This window comes from Oryctolagus cuniculus, chromosome 9 (assembly GCF_964237555.1).
Source record: "Oryctolagus cuniculus chromosome 9, mOryCun1.1, whole genome shotgun sequence".
Classification (NCBI taxonomy): Eukaryota; Metazoa; Chordata; class Mammalia; order Lagomorpha; family Leporidae; genus Oryctolagus; species Oryctolagus cuniculus.
This window is the reverse complement of record NC_091440.1, coordinates 72,091,208-72,114,499: the sequence shown is the minus strand read 5'-3', so window position 1 is coordinate 72,114,499 and position 23,292 is coordinate 72,091,208. Positions and strand designations below refer to the sequence as shown.

Genomic DNA, 23,292 nt, shown 5'->3' with positions numbered 1-23,292 from the left:
TGTGACATCTACTCCCCTTCCTGCACTGGCGCGCAGCCCCTGCAGCTCCCGCAGCTCGGCTTCTGCGCAGTGGGCAACCTGGTTCTCCCAGTAGGTCCTCCGAGTCACAGCCACTAGATCCAGAAGAGTTTCCTCTGCAATTTTTTCCTGATCCTTTTTCTGAAGCTACTGTAACTCCACTTTTATTAAACTAAATTTTCCTGGACTATCGGTGCCCGCCCTCACTATTCCGCCATCTTGCCTAAAGATCTTTTTAAGATTTATTTATTTGAAAGACAAAGAGAGGTAGAGCGAGAGAGGGAGAGAGAGAGGTCTTCCATCTGCTGGTTCACTCCCCAAATGGCTGCAATAGCCAGAGCTGGGCCAATCCAAAACCAGGAGCCAAGAGCTTCTTCTGGGTTTCCCAAGTGGGTGCAGGGGACCAAGGATTTGGGCCATCTTCCACTGCTTTCCAAGGCCATAGCAGAGAGCTGGACTGGAAGTGGAGCAGCCTGGTCTTGAACCGGCACCCATATGGGATCCTAGCATTAGACAGTGGCTTTAGCTACTATGCCACAGCACTGGCCCCAAAAAGATAAATTAAAGTCATTTACTGTAGTTCATTTAATGCAGATTCATTTATGCATCTCATAAAATATTGGTTAAAATAAATGTCATTGAAACACCACTATACAGATATTTTTATTGTATACATATCAGCTATGCATTTAAAAATAATAAAAATCCTACTCTCTAGAACATAAGAACACAATAGAACAGAGATATTATACAAATGTAATGAATATACATAAGTATATGATTTTTACCACACTCATATTACATACATAGTTTTTAAACTAATCTTTTACGATTCACTTATCTGAAACTTTAGAGTTACAAAACCATGTATGAAATGAAAATATTAGTTCTGGGACTTACAAAACAGCTTTATTGGTGGATTTATATATGGGGAGAAAATGCTTTACTGTATGTAAATTTTATTTTGCTGCAGTCATGACTGAAAAGTAAAGTTGTTATAGAGGAGAAAGCAAGTATAAATATTAACTATTTTAGAAGTGATACCTCAACAAGATTGACATTTATTAAATATTATATATTCCTTTTCCTAATTCAATTCTAATAGTTCATAAACTATCAAATGAAGCTATGGAAGTTAATGTTTTAGGTAGTCAAGTTATAAAAAGAACTCATTTTAAAGTTTCAAATATCTACAAAATGTGGCTTCTTTTCTTTCTTACACAAGGAACCCTCTTTTAGGATTAGGCTATTTATCCTTTTTGGTGACCTCAGTTATAATTTAAAGAAAGAGGCCAAGAGACCAGAGACACAGGCTATCACTGATGAAGTGACAGTGAAGAACCACAAGCTGTCCAAGAGACACAGCAGGGCACAACAGTGTGGGTAACAGGAATCTGGTGGAAAAGCAAGCCAAACCTCGTTTTATACTTGAAGGGAGTTGGTTCTACTCAGTCATCAAAGAAAATTATCACAACTTTTTAAAATGCAAAACTAGAAACTCTATCAAGAACATTTTATTTTCTGATGATACATCTTACTGTACTTAGATTTAGTAAAGAAGCTAACATGACCAAACCTGTATATAGTCAAGGAACACAGTAAACTAGCTGTTTTAAACTATTTATTTTAAAGAAAAGTGTTGAGATTGACAAGGCAGGATTATGTTTTCATTGCATAGAAAGGCAATGCCTGTTACAAGATAAATGTTAGTAAAGGAGATCACTGTCAGGAATACTTAGAATACTTAGGGACTTAGCCATATCCAGACCAAAAGGAAACACAAAGCCACACAAAACACAACACTCAGGAATAATAAAACCCCATTCTTCTTCAGAGCTTTATTCCTCTTCTGTTGTGTTGGTCTCGGAGAACATCGTGCAGAGTGCTACATTAGGACGGCAGACAAAAGCGTCAGCTTCACTTCCCAGCTCTGTTAACTGCTCCAGTGAAGACACACAAGGATAATGGTCTTTTAACATATCTGGCAATTTGGATTAACACTGTCTGATATCATGGTCTCCTTGGCAAATGCCTCAACTATGCAGAAACCTTCCAGTTGGATAGAAATGATCAGAAGATTTGTGATAGAGACCCTTGAAGATGACTCTAGGCTGAATAGTAAGCAACTGAACAGATTGGCAATTTGGAACGTCTCACTGGTGTAAAAAACTTCAGCTCTTTATATGTAGAATTTGTTTCATCAAATTGCATCTTCTTTTTTACACTGATAAAACACAAAATTATTCCCAGAGTTATAAAAACTATTTTTTGAGATTTATTTATTCATTTGAAAGGCAGAGTTATTGAGAGACAGAGAGGGAAAGAGATCTTCCATCTACTGGTTCACTCCCCATTTGGCTATAACAGCCAGGGCTGGACCAGTCCAAAGCCAGCAGCCAGGAGCTTCCTCTGGGTCTCCCTGGGATCTAAGCACTTGGGCCATCTTCTGCTGCTTTTCCCAGGCCATTAGCAGGGGGCAGGATCAGAAGTGGAGCAGGAGGAACATGAACTGGCACTCATGTGGGATGCCAGCATCACAGGCAGCAGCTTTAACCATCATACCACTATGCTGGGCCCCAAAGTTAACATTTTTATTTTGTACGTCTATGCTATTTATCATTCTATAACTTATATGTTACAGCCCTGTGATTGCTTATCTTGTAGAAAGGTACAGATACTGTAAACCTTGAAGAGAGGAACTTACTCCTTCCATCATTTGTTAGAACTTGTATACAGTAGATACTTGACTGGTTAATTCCTAAAATGTAACACCTACTATTATTAGCAATATACAGAGATTCCATAAAATGACATAGAAGTTTTCTTTTCCAAAATGGCAATATTTAGAAAAAAGCAAAGCAAAGAGAACATTTAAAAGGTGAAATGGTCCAATTACATTTAATTTGATCAAAAGTTTTCAATATTAATAAATGATAGTTCCAATCTGGAGCTACCTTAGAAATACCATGTTTATTATCCCTAAGCATGAAAAGAAATCTCAGCCATTATATTTTAAAAGTTTACCTTTGCAAGTATGCCATAGTGGATACATTATATTTAATTATGCAACTTGCTCTGGTTTCAGTATTGGGGATTTTAACATCATTGGTTGAATCTTTTATCATCTTGTTCTTTCCCAATCTTGAAACACCACATTTCTATGATGTTTATTTTCTATTTCCTGTTTTACTGGTTCTAGATTAAGATCTTTATCTTCAGTGTTGCCTTCTTGGATTTGTTCCTTGGTACATTTACTTTTTAGTGTAAGTTTTTGGCCAAATTTTAGGAACAAAATCAGAAGACATTAAAGTTATTCTTAGTTGGCCCTTATTTTCAAAATAAAAGAATGAAACCAAACTGCCATTTCTTAACCATCAATTCTCCTAAGTAAACACTGTCATCAGAATGAGCATTTAGCCGAGCAGCTAAGATGTCCACATCTCATACTGGAGTGCCTGGGTTCGAGTCCTGGCTGTGCCCCTGATTCCAGCTGTGCCTCTACCTTTCAAGTAAGTAAAATGAAATAAACATTTGAAAAATGAAAATAATTGTAAAATGAGATAAGCACTATAAATGAAAAAAGAACCAAGGATTGTTATAACCTGCAAAAAGGAACAACTCATTTTGCTTGTGGTACACAGAGATGGCAAGCGTAAGCTTCACAAATAGCATTTATCCCGAGTCTTGAAAAATGAGTACTGGACAAGACCAAGAAAGAAATCTTAGTATGACACATAAAATGAAATCACCTATTAATATAACATTAGGGGCTGGCGCTGTGGTATAGCAGGCAAAGCTGCCACCTGCAGTGGTAGCATCCCATATGAGCACCGGTTCAGGTCCCAGCTGCTCCACTTCCAATCCAGCCTGGTAAAAGAGTGGAGGGTGGCCCAAGTCCTTGGGCCCCTGCACCCTCAAGGGAGACCTGGACGAAGCTCCTGGCTTCTGATCAGCACAGCTTTGGCTGTTGCAGCCACCTGGGGAGTGAACCAGCAGATGGAAGACCTCTCTCTCTCTCTCTCTCTCTCTGCCTCTCTGTAATTCTGCCTTTCAAATAAATAAAATTAATCTTTAAAATAAATAAATAAAAACATTAAAGAGCTAATGTGTTTAGAAGGTAATGAGAAAAGTGGCAGTGTGGGAGGAGGTGAGGAGCTGACAAGTAGGCAGGCGCACAACTGTAATGAATTTATATGCAAGAAATTTGATAACAATTTCATTGGAGAGAAAGATATATTTGGTTGATGTGAAGGATTGTCTATAAAGGCATGGAATGAAAAGGAATGATCTATAATGGTAAGAAGGCAAAGCTGTTGTAAATAGAAAGGTCAGGAAAGGAAGGAAGGGTCCATTTGAGAAATATTTTTGAGTCAGGATTTCATGAACAAATAAAATGATGTCTATGTATAGATGAGTGTGCATGTTCCTTCAAAAATTTCTTAGGAGTCACTGATGCCAGAAGAGATTTTTTTTTTCCCCTTCTGGAGAAAGGAAGCAGTATGAGAAGATAAAGAGTTCAAAATAAAACACATTAGATTTAAATACTTTTGAGACATCCTGATAAATCCATTAAGCTAAAAAGGTCTCTGCATTTCTTTTTAAGGAAAATTATTAGAGAGTTTTACTAAGAGATGTTTCTTGATAAGTGACTATGACTTTTTTTAGTGAGTGAAAGACCAAGGTGAGAAAAAGGGAACATGGAATCAGTAATTCAACAAATAATTTAAGCATCTAATATTTGTCAGGCATTGCATTAGTATTAGGGATACAGTGGTCAGGAAGATTCTATACCGTTCTTGTCCATCAAGCTTACTGTTTAAAATATGAGACAAACAAATAAGTAACCAAGTACACTAAATATTGCATAGGGGAAAAAAAGGGAGTACAAAGCAGGTATATTTAACCTAGATTGTAGGAGGAAGAAAAGGTGTATTAATGTAGGTTAATCATGAAAGTGATGTTTAGTTAAGGTCTAAAGGGTAAGTGAGAATTAGGTAAAGAAAAAGCAGATTTTTAAAATAGATTTATTTATTTATTTATTTGAAAGGCAGAGTTATAGAGAGGCAGAGGCAGAGGCAGAGAGAGAGGTCTCCCATCGTTCGCTCCCCAAATGGCCACAACAGCCAGAGCTGGGTCCATCCAAAGACAGGAGCCAGGAGCTTCTTGGGTCTTCCACTTGGGTGCAGGGGCTCAAGGACTTGAGCCATCTTCCACTGCTTTCCCAGGCCGCAGCAGAGAGCCCAGGTGGGAAATGGAGTGGCTGAGACTTGAACTGGCACCCATATGCGATGCCAGCACTGCAGGCAGAGGCTTTACCTGTTATGCCCCAAGTTCTTTTTATGATTTATTTGAGAAGAAAAGCTAGAGACAAAGAGGGAGGGACAAAGGCCTCCATACACTGGTTCACTCTCCAAATGGCTGTAACAGCCAGAGCTGAGCTGATCAGAAGCCAGGAGCCAGGAGCTTCTTCTTGATCTCCCACATGGGTGCAGGGATCCAAGCAGTTCCACTGCTTTTCCAAGCCATTAGCAGGGAGCTGGATTGGAAGTGGAGCAGTCAGAACTCAAACCAGAGCCCATATGGGATGCCAGCGCAGCAAGTGGTGGCTTAACCTATGATGCGACAGTGCTGGCCCCAAGGAAGATTTGCATGAAAAGACCAGGAAGCAAAGATAGTATGATCCCTCCTGGGAAATGAAGACAATAAAAGACACAAGAAGGAAACAGAAGGTTTGGGGCAGAGGAAGAGTGACAAGAGAAGATGCTGGAGTCAGAAATTCGAGCAACTGAGTGACAGGACAGGACTTTGGCAGCGTTGGGAATGGCTTAGGATGGAGCAAGAGTAGAGAGAGGAAACAAAGGAGACAGCTATTGTGGCCCAGCTGAGCTACAGGAGATCTTACCACACTAATGAGAGGAAGCATGGAGAGAAGTAGATGGGTTTTAAAAAGATATTTAATCCCTGTGCTTGGGAAGCAGGAGTAGGGAGATAGGAAGGGTAAGGGAGTCACAAGCACCCCAAGATTCTGCTTTGGACAGCTGGATAGCACCATTCATTTAGATCAGGAACCAAAAGAAGGTTCAGATTTAGGGAAAATTATGTGTTGGGGCAGCCACATAGTGGCATTGCTGGGTTAAGCCACCACCTGTGATGTTGGCATCCTGTATTGGACCTCTGGGTCAAGTCCAGGCTGCTCTGCCGCAGATCCAGATTCCTGCTAGTGTTTCTGGGAAAGTAGTGGAAGACTGCTCCAGTGTTTAGGATCCTGCAATCTAGATTAGGATGGTGTTCCAGGCTCCTGGTTTCAGTGTGGATCAATGCCCGCCACTGTGGCCATTTGAGGAATGAAACAGCAGATGGAAGATCTCTCTCTGGCACTCTTAGCCCTCTAATTGCTCTTTCAAATAAATAAATAAATAAATATACATACTTATTTTTAAAAGTTTAAAAAAGTATTGTGTTCAAAGTTTGGATTTGAGAGTTTGAGCAATGTGAGCAGACATCCCCAAGTGGTAACGCTGGTCTGTCATTTTATTTTTTTTAATTTACACTGTGCCAAATGCCCAACCTTTGTCTCAATTATTACTTGTTTTATATCCCCCACTTATGTTCTCTGCTGTTTATAAATAATTTTTATTTGCAAAATGGATCTTATATTCAGATCTTACAGTGATATATTTCAGAAAGCCAAGAGTTTATAGATAGCTCTTTTTTTCCCATCCAAAGACAAACATTCTCCTGCTAGAGAACACCAGTTTTATTCTATTAAGGAAAAATAAGAGTAACTGAATCAGATTTAAGTACTGGTTTTAGCTTTTCACATTACCTTTGGAGCTAGTGAGAACTATGAGGAAAACTCTTTATACGGCTTTTACTTCCACTTTGCTGTTTTAGCAAGTAAGACACAATTGGGTTAAATCTTTCTCTTCCTTTTGTATATACTAATTAGTCTTTCCAGAGTTTCCTCTTTTCCTATTCTTCTTAAGCTATTAAATATTCCTAGTAAGATCAGGTCATACATCCTATGGGGTCTATTAACAGTTGCCTTAATATGTAATATTCCCCACTGAATTAAGCATACTGCCAACAGAATGGTCTCCTAGAACATATTATTAGGTTTATATGGCATTAACATATTAACTCCACCAAGCAGTTGTGGGTTTTTTTTTTTTTTTTTGGTATTTCACATAACCAAATACTTACAATTTCTAATTAAGCATGACCTTTGTTATTATTTAAATTTTAATCCTGAATCTAGAGTTCTACATTTTAAATTCATTTTGTGTACTAAAAATAATGGTACTGTATCTGCTCTGGAAAGCAATCTGGCAGCATACATCAGAAACCTTAAAAAGTTTAAAATCAGGGCCAGCACTGTGGTAAAGCTGCCGCCTGCAGTGCTGGCATCCCATATGAGTGCCAGTTCAAGGCTTGGCTGTTCCACTTTCGATTCAGCTCCCGGCTAATGTGCCTGGGAAAGCAGCAGAGGATGGCCTGGGTCCTTGGGTCCCTGCACCCATGTGGGAGACCTGGAGAAAGCCTCAGGCTCCTGGCTTCTGATCAGCCCAGCTCTAGCCATCTGGGGAGGGGACCAGCAGATGGAAGGCCTATCTTGCTCTGACTTTGCCTCTCTGTAACTCTGCCTTTCAAATAAAGAAGTCAATCTTTAAAAAAAAGGTTTAAACAATTTTAACATAAATCAAAAGAAAACAAACAGAGACAGGGAGGCAATAAATAGTATGAACTGAAATATTTGCTGATTAGGTGACATATAGCAAAAATAAAACCCGAAAACCAAAAATAAAACTGGAAACAATGTTTCTAAACAAGAAAACAAATTAGCTTACATTTAAGTTAATGAATGTTAATGGCTGAAGTTTAGTAAACTTACTATTTGTCATACACTATGATACTTGCTTTATATACATTATTTCATTCAGTATCCTCAACAATCACCATCTTATAGTGCCTAAGGTTGGCAAAACCTATACTTGAATCTAAAAAATGTTTATATTCTATGTCTGACAGCTAATGAATCTCTTTCATACCTCTACCTATTATATCCAAACAAGGAATTCTTGAATGAGGTTTTCTAGAGCACAAAATAGATGACAGAATTTAATAGGTGAAGTCTTTAGAGATCACCCAATTAAAATGCCTCATTTAAAAAATATTTTTGAAATTTTTATTTGAAAGGCTGAGACAGAGAGATATTTTCCATTTGCCAGTTCACTTTCCAAATGCCCACAACAGCCTAGGCTGGGTCAGTCCAAAGCCAGGAGCCTGGAACCCAATCCAGGCCTCCCATGTGGGTGTCAGGGACTTAAGTACTTGGGCCACCACCTGCTGCCTCCTAGGGTGCTGCATTACAGGAAGTTGGAATCAGAAGAGGGGCTGTGACTCAAATCACAACACTCTGATGTGGGATATACACATCCCAAGTGGCATCTTAACTGTGGCTCCAAATGCCTACCTCAAACTATCTGGTATTTGTAGAAAATTAAGGCCTAAAGAGGTAAAGTAACTTCCATAGATAATCAATGACAATTTGGATTTTGAACCAGAACTCCTAATTAAAAATTCCTTACAATACTTAAATCCACTTTATCTGAGAGGTAGGTCAACAGAAACAGCTTACATATTTTAAAAAGTTAAAAGATAAAAGGAAAAATGAATTCTGCAAAGAAATTTAACAAAATCACAATTTGCTTGAAGGAAATGAAACAAAACTTACCAAAAATAACCTTTTCTAGACTCTTCATTGTTAGAATATCTTTTATTCTACAATTGTATGTCACATCTCTTCAATAGGCTTAATTTTTTTAAATAAAGAAAGGAAATCCATATTAGTTTTATATTCTCAGACATTAACTAGATGATTCAAGTTGAAAATGGTAAGGCCAGTGATCAAAATTTCACTTTTAAAATATGACAGTATTTGCTTTATTTATAAGATTAGTTTATTTATAAGATTTATTTCTTTATTTCAAAGGCAGAGTGAGAGATGAAGAGAGCTTCCATCTGCCGTTTCACTCCCTAAATGGCCACAATGGTCAAAGCCAGGAGCCCAGAACTCCCTTCAGATCTCCCACATGGATGGCAGGAGCCCAAGTACTCAGACCATCCTACCTTTCCAGACACATCAGCAGAGAGCTGGATTGGAAGCAGGGCAGCCAGGACTGAACCAGCACTCTGAATGGGATGGCAGCATTGCAGAGGGCAGTTTAACCTGCTGTGCAACAATGCCAGCCCCGAGATAATGGTTCTTTAGTCAAGCTTCTCAAAACACTTAGTAGTTACTAAGATTTAAAAATGACCATTTTTTCCAAATTATAGGTAACAATGAACTTAGAGGATAGAATTTCATCAATTTAAAATTTTCCCTATTTTTCTGAAGCCTTTGATAACTATTGCTGTTTTCCTGATATAAACAAAATTAATGAAGATGGTAAATTAACAGTATCAGTATATATGAAAGGGCTGAGAATTAAATTTAATAGCTCCTTTTCTCCTATATTTAAGTTCAGTATTATATTTTGCTTCACATGTTATTAAATGCATCTCTGAATAGCTTAAGGTTGATCAGCCCAATATATTTCATTTATTCAAAACTTTATTAAATGTGCACTATTTGCATGTATCATAGTACTTACCATGTTCCTTTGAGATATCATGCCTGCTAACATAATACATTCAAGATAAGTGAGCAGTCCTGGATTACCAAGTGCTCCTGAATTCCCATCTGCTTTCAAATTTTTGACCAATTCTAATTCCTGTTTTCCAACTCTGCTCTGGTATCACATCTTTCTGTTTACATTACTGCATTGTACACACAGCAGTGGCTCTAGTTTTACACCCTAACTACACTGCTTTAAGCGGCCTTAAAAGAAACTTCCATCCTGGTTTACTGTGGCAGGGATCTAATACTCCCTTTCAATTAGGATTCTGTCAAATACAATTATCCTTCAATAATGTAATAATCAATAAGAGAATATCTATCCAATATTTGATTTTTGATTCCGGTGTGTTGCAAGCGCCTGCTGTCATGCAGCTTGACAGTAGCAAGTGCGACATACGACTTGTCAGTCATGGGGAAGAAAGGAACACCAGGACACAAGACTGTCTTTCCAATGAGATTTTATTGCTTACACACCAGGGGTTTTTTATCACACTGCTCATCAGCATGCTCAGTGAAGTCAATACACTTATCAGTATCAATATACTTATCAATCTATACTATTTAATACACTTATCAATAAACTTAACACCACTACTTAATCATGACTTAACTACTTAACTCAGCTACTTAGCTTAACGTAACTACTTAGCTTAACTACTTAGCTTAACATAACTACTTATCTTCTACTTAACTTACTTACTATAATACTTAACTATCAGGGTAACACTATTTCCTTAATGACTAGAGGTCTACTGGAATCTATACCATTAATATCAATAATACTACTTGAACTTATTCATTAATCCACAGATCACAGTATACACAGATACAGTATACAGTGTTAAAGTAATTTTGAGGGCTATCCAATTATAATAGTATATGTACATCAAGGTCTCCAGCATTATTTGCAGATACCTTGCATGGGGTCAAAACATAGGGTCAAAGCATAGTTATATTATATTACACATGACTAACATTATTTGTAAAAGCTGTGTTTTCAAGGCTTATATCACTGTCACGAAGAAGAGTGTCAGTGTTCAAGGTCCAGAGCTCCATGTCTCGGCAGAGACGGATCTCGGATCAATCACTTACAGGCAGGAAGTCGTGGGAAGACTGTCACTCTGGGCAGTAGGCTCAAAGTTCCCAGGCGGATGACCAGGCGAGAAGTTGGAGAGGTCCCCTGTTGAGAGGCCTGGTCTGGCTCTGTGGTCAACTCCGGCATCAGGCTGATAAGGAATCCAGCAAGGCGGTGAGGCGGCATCTCAGCTGGAGTTTTGATCTCCTAGTCACCTTGTGTCGCTTAGGAAGGGGGTTAGCGAGCTGGCTCTTCAGCTCCAAGTGCAAGGAGATCCAGAGGTTCACATGCACTGGGGCCACGTGCGTGCGCATGCGCACACACACACACTAACACAGAGACAGTGGGGTTATAGCTCAGGGACAGCTCTGCAGGTCGCAGGTCGGCTTGCGCCACTACCTGCTCCGTGCAGAGTAGTGGGCTGCCTCTTCAGCTCCAGATGTGTGGAGATCCAGAGGTTCACACACATTGGGCCATGATCCCCAAGAGGATGGAGAGAAGTGCAAGGGCTCCCCTTTTTATCCTCATTTTCTGGCAGTCCTCCAGCTTGCCATCCTCTGACTTGTTGTCCAATCAATGCTGTTTCCTCCTTGCTTACAGTTGAACAGTCCAGTCAATACTGTCCCCGCCTTACTTATGTTGGAACTGATTATGGATTGTTAGTTATTGTCTGTAGCGCAATGCTGTTTCCTCCTTGCTTACAGTTGAACAGTCCAGTCAATTCTGTCCCCGCCTTACTTATGTTGGAACTGATTGTGCACTGTTATCTAACTGACCAGAGACATCTGCTTGGTATGATTGGGAGTGTCTCCCTAACAGCCGTTAGGTATTGCCTCAGCTTATGACTTATAACTCCACTTTACTTTTATTTTGTGGCTAGTGGTAACTTTTTAACTCAATGTTTTACTGTGGAGTTTCCACAGTTCATCTCCTTTCCAGGTAAGCGGTGATCCGTGACTCTTTTTGAGACTCCTGTGGGATTCTCCACAGTCCACCCCCTTGGCTCTCGATGTCTCTCCTGAGTGAGAGGCATTGTGAGGCTCAAGAGGGAGCAATCCTGAGTCATTCCAGTGGCCTCTAAGGTCCACGCCGCTGCACCTTTATTTACTAGGAAGGACAGTTCTTGAGTTATAGTGATTCCTTTGTTGGGAATCTATACCACGTTTCCACAATTTCAGCAAAATGGAAGATAAACCTATCTTCTATTCTTTAGACATCTCCATGAGTTCATCTTTTTTTTTTTTTATTATGCCCTCACTGCCCATTGCTGATATATTGTAAAAGGTCCAAACTTCTTTTTTTTTGGATTGCAGAATTCTGTTAGTCATGACAGTCTATAACTTTATACTTAGCAGTCTATAGCTTAATGATCTACGTTCTAATTTGACCACTATACCTACTATGACAACACAAGCTTAACACACAATCATAATCATACTAATAGCAATAACTAACAATCCATAATTAGTAATCAACAATCAATAATCAAACATCAATATCACATCATTGACATCATGATATTCAATTCATATATATATATATTTTATTTTTTATACCACAAAATATCTGTGAAACAATTATCTAATTAAGGAAAAATTCTATTACATTTTATGTATTCTTTCACATTCTTACTCTCTAATATGGGCTTTCACAGACATTCATATACTGCTTTACATTTTAGTGACCAAAAGAAGTATTCAGGCCATTTTATCTCTTCATATTGCCTAGCATTTTTACATTCAAAAACATCATTATGCCCTAGATGAAAAATGCATAATCTAAGCCAAAATTTTCTATGTGTACTGGCCTTTTTATATACAGGAGTGTCCATAACTATTTATTAATACATATCCTACAGTCTAATTTGGGGTTTGTTGCTATTTTTATATTTTGCTGAGAATCAACCTTTCTTAAAGAAAGGCCAAAAAGATGAATTTTTTAAAATTAGTTATGTAAACAGTCTCAAAAATATATTTTTAGAAACTTGGTGAAAAGCAATTATGTCTGTACATTCAGCTATAAAAACAAAAAATCTTCAACCAAAGAAAAACTCTTGAGAAATGATTCACTCTTTACACAGGGTTTCTTGTATCAATAGTTTAGAAAAGGTGAGAAATATGGTGGTAATACTGTTAGAGAAACTAGTTGGTCATTTTCTATACGTGAGCAGGACGATTTCATGTGGAGCATAAACATAAGTACATTCAGATATACTCCTAGAGGCAGAGTTCTTTCACAAAGCCATCAGAGCTTGATTTTATATATATATATATATATATATTTTTTTTTTTTGACAGGCAGAGTGGACAGTGAGAGAGAGACAGAGAGAAAGGCCTTCCTTTGCCGTTGGTTCACCCTCCAATGGCCGCCACAGCCGGCTCACTGCGGCCGGTGCACCACGCTGATCCGAAGGCAGGAGCCAGGTGCTTCTCCTGGTCTCCCATGGGGTGCAGGGCCCAAGCACCTGGGCCATCCTCCACTGCACTCCCGGGCCACAGCAGAGAGCTGGCCTGGAAGAGGGGCAACCGGGACAGAATCTGGCACCTCGACCGGGAGTAGAACCCGGTGTGCCGGCGCCACAAGGCTGAGGATTAGCCTGTTGAGCCATGGCGCCGGCCGAGCTTGATTATATTTTAAAAGTTGATTTAGTTATATTTGCTTTATATTTAATTAAGAAAATTTTAATGTTAAAAATCAGTTTCACAGTAAATATCCCAAATAGCAAATGTACACAATGACATGTTATGCTAAAACATTTCTCACAAAAAGTTTCATTAAATTCACATTTGAGCCTGTCTGAAAGTATGCATACACTAAGGCAGCGGTGGGGAATGCCTATCGTGCAGTCATTTGGCCTGGTCCTGCCAAGGCAAACACAGGCAGGACTTGAAATTCAATACATCTATAGCATGCTAATCATAATTTTGTATGGCCTGTGAATGATGTTTTAATTATTCAAACGGCTGCTCACAGGAAAAAAAAAATTCCCCACCCTTGAACTAAGGTCTGATTATCCCTAGTACATGACAAAAAATTTTAGAAGGCTTCGAAATAGCTTCTTCTTTTCTTTTCTTTTTTTTTTTTTGACAAGCAGAGTGAACAGTGAGAGGGAGAGACAGAGAGAAAGGTCTTCCTTTTGCCGTTGGTTCACCCTCCAATGGCCGCCGTGGCCGGCGCACCACGCTGATCCGATGGCAGGAGCCAGGTACTTATCCTGGTCTCCCATGGGGTGCAGGGCCCAAGGACTTGGGCCATCCTCTACTGCACTCCCTGGCCACAGCAGAGAGCTGGCCTGGAAGAGGGGCAACCGGGACAGAATCCGGCGCCCCGACCGGGACTAGAACCCGGTGTGCCGGCGGCGCAAGGCGGAGGATTACCCTAGTGAACCACGGCGCCGGCTCGAAATAGCTTCTATAATGCAATCCTTTAGTGTCTGAACATTCTTTACTATTATACTATTTATACATAAACCAGTTTTATTAAGTTACATTATCTTGTGTCCCCAAAATAATTCTGTATCTTTTTCACTGTAATAATATATATAAATAAATTTTAACTCACCTGAGCCCCTGCCAGAATGGCCTTCTCATAGATTGCAATAATATTTTCAATAGGACTTGTGATTGGTTCAATACATGCAAGGCAAATCCAATATTTAACAAGTTTTGTGGCATCTGGAATATTTTTAATCAGGTCATTTAGTGTGATTAGTATTTCTTCTTTTGGGCATCCCTAAAACAGCAAGAAATAACATGTGTGATTTTTTTTTACCCTACAAACTATGAATAAATAATAATTCAGCTTATTAAAATAAAAATCATCCTAACTTCAAGAAGCATAGCATCAGCAATGAGTATAAGGCAAAAGAAATGAAATATTAGTTGAGACATAAATAAGCAGTCTTCAAAACGTTAATAGAAAATATATATTATGTGGGGCTGGCGCTGTGGTACAGTGCGTTAACACCCTGGCCTGAAGCGCCGGCATCCCATATGGGCGCCAGTTCAAGTGCCGGCTGCTCCACTTCCGATCCAGCTCTCTGCTATGGTCTGGGAAAGGAGTAGAAGATAGCCCAAGTCCTTGGGCTCCTGTACCCACCTTGGAAACCATGAAGAAGCTCCTGGCTTCTGGCTTCGGCTTGGCGTAGTTCCAGTCATTGCGGCCAATTGGGGAGTGAATCATTGGATGGAAGACCTCTCTCTCTCTCTCTCTCTCTCTCTCTCTCTCTCTCTCTCTTTCTCTCTGCCTCTCCTCTATCTCTGTGTAACTCTGACTTTCAAATAAATAAATAAATATTAAAAAAAATAAAATGCATATTATGAAAAAGTTATGTATGAATTTTGGTCTTGATGTTTATCCTCTTGTCTATAGTGTGGTTCCATGTTAATACCTTACTTAGAATTTTCTTTTGAAAGATTTTATTTATTTAAAAGGTAGAGTAATAGAGAGAGAAGAAGAGACAGCAAGAGACCTTCCATCTGCTGGTTCACTCCCCACTTGGATGCAAGCACTGCGGTTGGACCAGGCTGAAGCCAGGAGCCTATAGTTCCATCAGGGTTAACACCAGTGTCACAGGTGGCAGCTTAACCTGCTGTGCCACAATGCTAGCCCCCTTACTTAGAATTTTTGCATCTATCAAATGTTTGAGAACAGCCTGAGGATTTTTTTCCATATTTGTTGTCTTTTTTTTTTTTTTTTTTTTAAGATTTATTTATTTATTTGAAAGGCAGAGTTACAAAGAAGGAGAGGCAGAGGCAGAGAAAAGAGATCTTCCATCCATTGGTTCACTTTCCAAAAGGCCACAATAGCTGGGGTTGGGCCAGGCTGAAGCCAGGAGCCAGGAACTTCATCCAGGTCTCCCACATGGGTGCAGGGGCCCAAACACTTGGGCCATCCTTCACTGCTCTCCCACGTGCATTAGAAAGGAGCTGGAACAGAAGTAAAGCAGCCGGGACTCGAACCAGCACCCACATGGGATGCTGGTGCTATAGGCGGCAGGTTTACCTGACATGCCACAGCACTGGTCCCTCCATATTTGTCTTTGTTGGGTTTTGATATTATGGCCAAAATGAATTTGTAGTGGTTTATGTAAGAGTTATATTTAGTTAAACAGCAGGGCAGAAAAATTCCATAGTATCAAAACAAAAAACCTTACTGCAGCAAAGTAATAATAGGACCAGCGTTTTTCTGAATATAATTTTCATGGGTCCTCAAAAGGTTTAAAGATGTCCATCTATGGGGCCAGCGCTGTGGCGTAGTGAGTAAAGCCGCTGCCTGTAGTGCCGGCATCCCATATGGAGCACCAGTTTGAGTCCCGGCTGCTCCACTTCCGATCCAGCTCTCTGCTATGGTCTGGGAAAGCAGCAGAAGATGGCCCGAGTCCCTGGGCCCTGCAACCATGTGGGAGACCTAGAAGAAGCTCCTGGCTCTTGGCTTCAAAATCAGTGTAGCTCTGAGTGTTGTGGCCATCTGGGGAGTGAACCAAGCGGACAGAAGACCTTTCTCTCTCTCTGTCTCTCCTCCTCTGTGTAAATACAACTTTCAAATAAATAAATCTTTGAAAAAAAAAAAAGTTCATCTAGAGTAAGTTTTAAAATCATACCCTACATTCAGTCTTGTTTCAGATCTTAGACACTAACGGTTCACAAAAACAAGATTAAACAGTAGCCAATAAATAAAGAAAATATTCTGGGGCTGATTATTATCACTCCAGAAGATTTTGGTTCAAATAGTAAATTTTTACAATAAATTCAAGACCAGGATGATATTGGTTTAGAGATGAATGGGATTTTGTTAGAGAATTATTTTCATTATCTGAATTTAATCTGTGATAATGGTTCACATAATTATTATTATCATTATTTTTAAAGATTTTATTTCTTTACTTGAAAGTCAGAGTTACAGAGAAGCAGAGGCAGAGAGAGAGGTATTTCATCCACTGGTTCCAGATGGCAGCAAAGGCCGGAGCTGCACCGATCCGAAGTCAGGAGCCAGGAGCCTCCTCCAGGTCTCCCATGCGAGTACAGGGGCCCAAGGACTTGGGCCATTTTGTACTGCTTCCCCAGGCCATAGTAGAGAGCTGGATTGCAAGTAGGGCAGCCGGGATTAGAACCAGCACCCATATGGGATGCCGGCACTGCAAGCGGCGGCTTTACCCACTATGCCACAGCGCAGGCCCCAATGATTACTGTTAATAGTACTCGTGTTGCTAGCTTTCGGTAAAATACATTATGAGTGTAAAAAAATTTTAAGTATGTTGAATAAAGATAAGAAACAGAAATATCAGAAGTGAAAGTAAATATCTACCCCGTCCACTGGATACTAACATCTTACAAAACTGGAACTCAAATAAAAACCCAATTATCCCTTTGTCCTATTTATGTAAACTCAGTGGAAAACTCAGTCAATGAAAGACTAACAATCTCACAATTAATGAACAAGGCAGTATATCTTACAATTAGTTAATTAACTGTGCAAACAATCTGACATTAAATCAACAGCAACTCACTGACATTACTTGGTTAAAAAGACTGACAATCTAATTAATAAGTAATCTTCAAACTTTAAAATGCTTTACAAATGTTGTATAAAATAAACATTACCTCAGTAATCAGGTTCAGGCATTCAGAAATTGCCTTGTTTACTTTTTCAGTAAATAGTCTTTGCTCATCTTCTTCTGCCATGGTAGTCCAGAAGGACCCAACCGGTTTTCCAGCTTGTCCCTCAGGCTCAGGTTGTTGAACTACTGGGTTAGAAGGTCTTTTCAATACTCTTCCTTTGCCAGCTTTCCACTCACTCAGACGAGCTCTACAGTTAGAAGCAGCAGGTAAGTATTACTTTGATATTTATGATAGAATTCTGCCAAATGGAGCAAGTTTCAAAGTATTTCAGGTCTTTAAGTGGTTCTACACTAGTGACACACACCTAGTTCACAGTTTAAAAATATCGAACACATTGGCCGCCTTCGTGGCTCACTAGGATAATCTTCCGCCTGCGGGGCTGGCACCCCCAGTTCTAGTCCCAGTTGGGGCGCCGGATTTTGTCCCAGTTGCTCCTCTTCCAGTCCAGCTCTCTGCTGTGGCCTGGGAAGGCAGTGGAGGATGGCCCAGGTGCTTGGGCCCTGCACCCCATGGGAGACCAGGAGGAAGCACCTGGCTCCTGGCTTCGGATCAGTGCAGCGCGCCAGCCATAGCGACCATTTAGGGGGTGAACCATTGGAAGACCTTTCTCTCTGTCTCTCTCTCACTGTCTAACTCTGCCTGCCAAAAAACCAAAAAACAAAAAAACAAAAAACTGAACACATCAAGATCAAGTGTATGCTCAAAGATCCCAAGTTCATTTTTAAATGGAGAGGTTATAAAGTGGTTCCCAATTATTTTGCACTTAGGTTACAGAATGCAAACTAATAAAACATACTTAAACACAATCTCTATCGGATCATATTGTCCCATGACATATGACATCATGCACATGACAGGACACATGAAAAATTCTGGTATAGTCAATGAAATTATAAGCCAAATCCAAAAGTGATATACTACTGAAAATTAAAGTAATAAAATAAAGAAAATTACAACTACTTACTTTCTGTTCTGCAGTTTCTTTGGGTTGACCTGACCGACTACTAACAGCTGCCGTTGCTATAGTAGGTCTTTGCTGGTCAACGGGTTTTGACTTTTCTACCAATTTGGCATTAGAAATGAAGTAGGCTTGGCTACCATTTCAGATGCTATGCCTCTGGACAGTGCCTTGTTTCTTTTTATGTCCTGAGAAGAAGCAGTTTTGACACTAGATAAAGCTGGTTTTGATTGTAATAACTCTTTTCCCGAGGCCCTTTCCGGATGGTAACGTTGGCCAAGGTTCTACTGATGCTTTGCTTCCCCGTGTTTTGGGTATTATCATGGTGACTTCTAATAGGAGGTCTCACAAGTTGTGTATTCTGAGATGTAGCGCTCACAGATTTAGTGGCAGCTGTCATATTTGAGGATTGCTCACTTTTCACTGTTTCACTGCTAGTGTTTATAGGCTGAGGCTTTGTGGCTTTAGAGACAGTAGTTGCAAGTTGTTGTTGTTGTTGTTGTCAAACTTGCATCTTTGACTTGTAGAGGTTTTCTGAAAGAATTAATCTTAGATTGTACAATTTGACCACGGTAAGCTCCAAGCACAGGTTTTTTGGGCATGTTAGCATCTTGCTTTGGCTTTTCTGCAGTCACTGGTTTCTTTTTATTGTTGTTTTTAAGGTGAAATGCTTGGCTTAATGTCATATGTTGACTTTGGGGATCATCTTTAATTGATAACAACTGCATAGCTTGATTATCATCACCAAAATTCTTTGCATCAATTGCTGTGGTTGAGTTGTTTAATTCATTAGACAGTTTTAAAGGAACACAATTTTTGTCCACCATTGTATTTTTGTCCCCTGTAGGTCTATTGAGATTTTCTTTATCAGCCTAAAAGAGTTATTTAAGACAAAACGGTAGTTTAGGACTCATTTCTTTCAGAAAGAGTTTCTGAAGGGGAAAAAACAAAGATATTTATGAGTTCTATGTTCATCTCTTACCATTTTTGTTTTAAGATTCAGAGCTTTTGTTCCTTTTTGGACCTGGTCCTCATACATCATCACTGTCTTGTCTCCACAACTTAAAAAAAAAAAGAGAGAAATCAGTTCTGTATCAGGGAGGTTTCCTTTTGGGAAGAAGGATTGGGGGGATATTAGTAATTAACCAATTTTACAATTTTATATTTTAAGTTGAGGCAAGAACTGAGATGAGATTTATTTCTCCTAAGAAAAAGTTTTATTACAGTGCAGTAGCAAACAAGACAATTGAGGAATTTTCCTAAAAGTCTTAACATCTTCCCTACCATAGAGTATGTAAACACATAACAATCTTATTCCAAATCATTTTTATCTAGTGTCCAAACAAGTCTTCAGAAAAAAAACCTTTATCAAGCAACACCTCCTTAGGTTAGTTTTAGCACTTACTAACAGATTTATTAAATTGAGGAAAATCTTTTTTTAAATATTCTTCCCAAAGGAAATCCAGAATTTACCACACACAAACCAGGATACATTAAAAATTGTAGTTTTTAGTTGGCATTGTGTTTAGGCCATTTATCCAAAGCAATGTTTTCTCTAACTAACCTAATCTGCCTTTTACAATTATAGACTGACCAGCACAGGCTGTGACAATCTTTTAGGTGATTCTAATGATTTTATCCAACATGAAACAAGAGGAGAAAAACATCAGACCTGTAATTGACTCTAAAACAGATCTAAAGTCTACAGATTACGTTAAAACATGAAAAAATTGTACATTTAGAATCCACACGATTTGATATCTGCAATAATTAATAACTATGGTTATGCCACCTTTCACATCTTTGTTCAATCGGCTTAGAGAAGTGGCAAAGCATTGACAAAGCCAGGAGCACACATTTTGAATGGTGGCTTTGGTAATAATGGCTTTAGTAATAATATTACTAAATTATTATTTAGTAATAATAGATTACAGCCCAGCTTCTTATCAGGCAAAAAACCTGGAATGATGCTATTATGAGCTAACTGTAGAAAATGAGGGAACCTTTTGTCTTTCTACTTCCATATACTTTCATAAGCTTTGTTTTTGCTGTAACCATGTAAAATTCTAAAAATGTAAATAAGATAATATCAGGAGTTTTCTAGTTGAATTGAGATTAAAACAATCTTCAAATCTCTGCATTTTGGAAACCCCTGCCCCGCCACCTACACACACCTTTGTTTCTGCTTAAGAATGTGAATCAATTTAGATAGAATAACTCAACAATCTAATGGTACACCATCCAATAATGTACCACGAGCCACATGTAGGTCCTGAGGTACTTGAAATGTGGCTAGTCTACACTGAGATGTGCTGAAAGTGCAAAATAGCACCAGATTTGAAAACTTTGTACCAAAAAAAGAATGTAAAAATAAATTGGAATAAATTTGACCTCACCTGGATAATGTCTGATTTTCCTGTTTGTATGAAAAAATGTTTTTCTTCTTAACAGATGTTCCTTGAATTTCTGTCTTCTTTGTTCTAAATAATAAAATATAGGATCTATAAGTCAACATTAATTAAAACAGCAAATATTGCTAAGTGGAGATTTTATTTCGAAAACTGCTGTACTTGAGATCACATTTTCCATTTCCAGAAAAGCGCCCAATTCAGCACTGCCTTTGGGAAATAATTCCATTAATAAGCGAATGTGATCATGAAAGGCCCCACAAGCACTGTGCAGGAGAATCATGTTCTCCACTGTCTACGCTGCTGAAAGCCATGCCTCAGGGAACCGAGTGGTAGACTAGGCGAGACACTGGACTCCCAAGTTCTAACTCGCCAGAACTGGTTCAGCTGAGAATTACTGTTTCCTCATCTGTAGAACAAAGAAATAACAGTAGTCGTATTTGTTGAGACCCACTTAACCCCAGGGTTCCCAGAATAAGGAAGCGAGGAAGTGAATCCAAACATCAGAGCAGGCAAGCCCACCACGCCAGAGGCACTCACGACCCGGCTCGGGGAGGGCTCGGGGAGGGCTCGGGGAGGGCTCGGCGCAGGCGCAGGCGCAGGCGCAGGCGGACTGTGCACCCGCGCTGCCCTGCCCCGCCCCGCTCCGGCAGCGGCCCCACCACCCGCGGCCCGGGACCCCCAACGCCACCCACGCATGCGCACTCGCTCCGTCACTAAACGGATTCCTCGTGTCTACCGGTCCGCAGCCGGCAGCCACCGCACAAAAGGCTCTCAACCCGCACACTATCGCCACAGAGCCAACAGCCACCGGTTCGAGTGCTCACACCGTCGGCGGGAGGCCCGGTGGCCCTGACCGCCGGCCCCCACGCCCGCCCGCGCCCCTCCGGCCGGCTGGCGCCGCTCCCGCCATCTCGGCCAGCCTCACCTCTGAACGCGGACTGGGCCCTCTGACTCGGGGGCAGCTGCAGGTCCCGGGGAACTGCCGGCGTGCTCATAGCAGCCCGTGCTCGGAGGATGCGCGTCTGCTCGGAGCGGCTCAGACTCCCTCAGGCCGCGGCCGCCGGACACTGCGCGCCGCGGCCCCTGCGCTAGCCTTTGACAGCGCGGGCGCCGCCTCCGCCCATTGGTGCCGGCGTGAATTGAATGGGCCAATAGGCGCAGAGAGGCGGGGCCTGCGCTGCGGGTGCCGGGAGCGTGCCCGGGCGTCCACCCGGGTCCGTGCCCGCTGAGCCTGTGCGTTTCAAAGTCAAACAACGCTCTTCGTCCCGACTGTGCAGCGTAGGAGGAGTCGGTCCGCTGAATCCTCACCTAGCAGCGCCTCGAGGTTGCAGATAGGACGAGTCCCCGGACGGTCACGGTCCTTTGAGGAAGGCAGACGAGACAAAAAAGTGTGCTCTGGCTGCGCCTGTTGTAGGACAACGGAACCAGCAGGCTACGTACCGAGAGCACGAGTATTTCCCTCTCGCCAACGTGACCCCATTTCGAGCCTCATCTCTGCTTCGCAGATGACAAGCTCGGAAATTATGTTTCCACGTTTGCTGAGCTCGCAGACGGGAACTGGAGTCTGTTTTCTATGCCTGCATACTACACAATTATCAGCTGCGAGAGAGAGAGAGAGAACGAGGAAAGAGGCGCTCCCTTCTGCAGGTTGTGTATACTCCGCCTGTGAAGATTAAAAGCATTTACTGTAGACACTTGGTGTTGAAGTGTGCTGCCATAACGCTCAGTCCTCACCTAGAAATAGCACCTTCACAAAAGCCACCCAAACACCTCTCCACCAGAGAAAACGTAACGATTCCCAGCCGGAAGGTTTTAGTGTGGGAGAGTTAGGGAGAGTCCAGACTGCCTTTCCGGTTCTACGCTCTGAGTTCACGACTTTGCTTCCTCTTGCCTGGTCTCTGCACTAAGACTGGACTGGGGCTGTGTTCTGTTTCAGCCGGGTCTCAGCGTGGGATCAGGGGTGCGAGGGTGTGACTTCCCCACAGCGCCCCTGCCCAGCTGTGAGAACCTCCAAAGCCGGCCCTCCACTAAGGTAAGTTTTCCCCACTGTTGTCCACTCTTTTCTTCAGACCTCTTATGGCAGCTAGTAGCAAAACGGGTGTGGGATTTTCTGTAGGTTTTTTTTTTTTCTTAATGTCCCATTTTCAGTACGGCTGCTTACATTTAAGGTCAACTCTGGCAGAAACAACAGTCAAGTCGTACTCTCACCATTCTTAAGACATCACTGCTCTTTATGTACTGCTGTCAATGTTGTTGTTCTATACTAAAGTTTCATCAGACAGCTTGAGTAAACATGGGTTCCCATTAAGTGACAGAGACCAGTTTAACAATTAGGACAGCTAACAAAAACTCAAGAACCTCTAAAGCTTGCTAAGTGAAAGAAGCCAGACACAGAAGGTTGTGTGTGATGTCATTCAATTTGTATGACATACCCAGCATAGATAAATCCGCAGAAGTCCATGGATTGGTGGATGATGGGGTTGGGGAGAGGCTGCTTGCTTAATGGGTAAGGGATTTTCCTTCGGAGTGAT

At 40.8% G+C, this 23,292-nt stretch overlaps 1 pseudogene; it reads right to left on the bottom strand.

Annotated features, from left to right (window-relative positions):
* Positions 1-1,626: 1,626 nt before the first annotated feature.
* LOC138843643 (cytoskeleton-associated protein 2-like) lies at positions 1,627-21,900 on the bottom strand (annotated as a pseudogene).
* Positions 21,901-23,292: the final 1,392 nt, after the last annotated feature.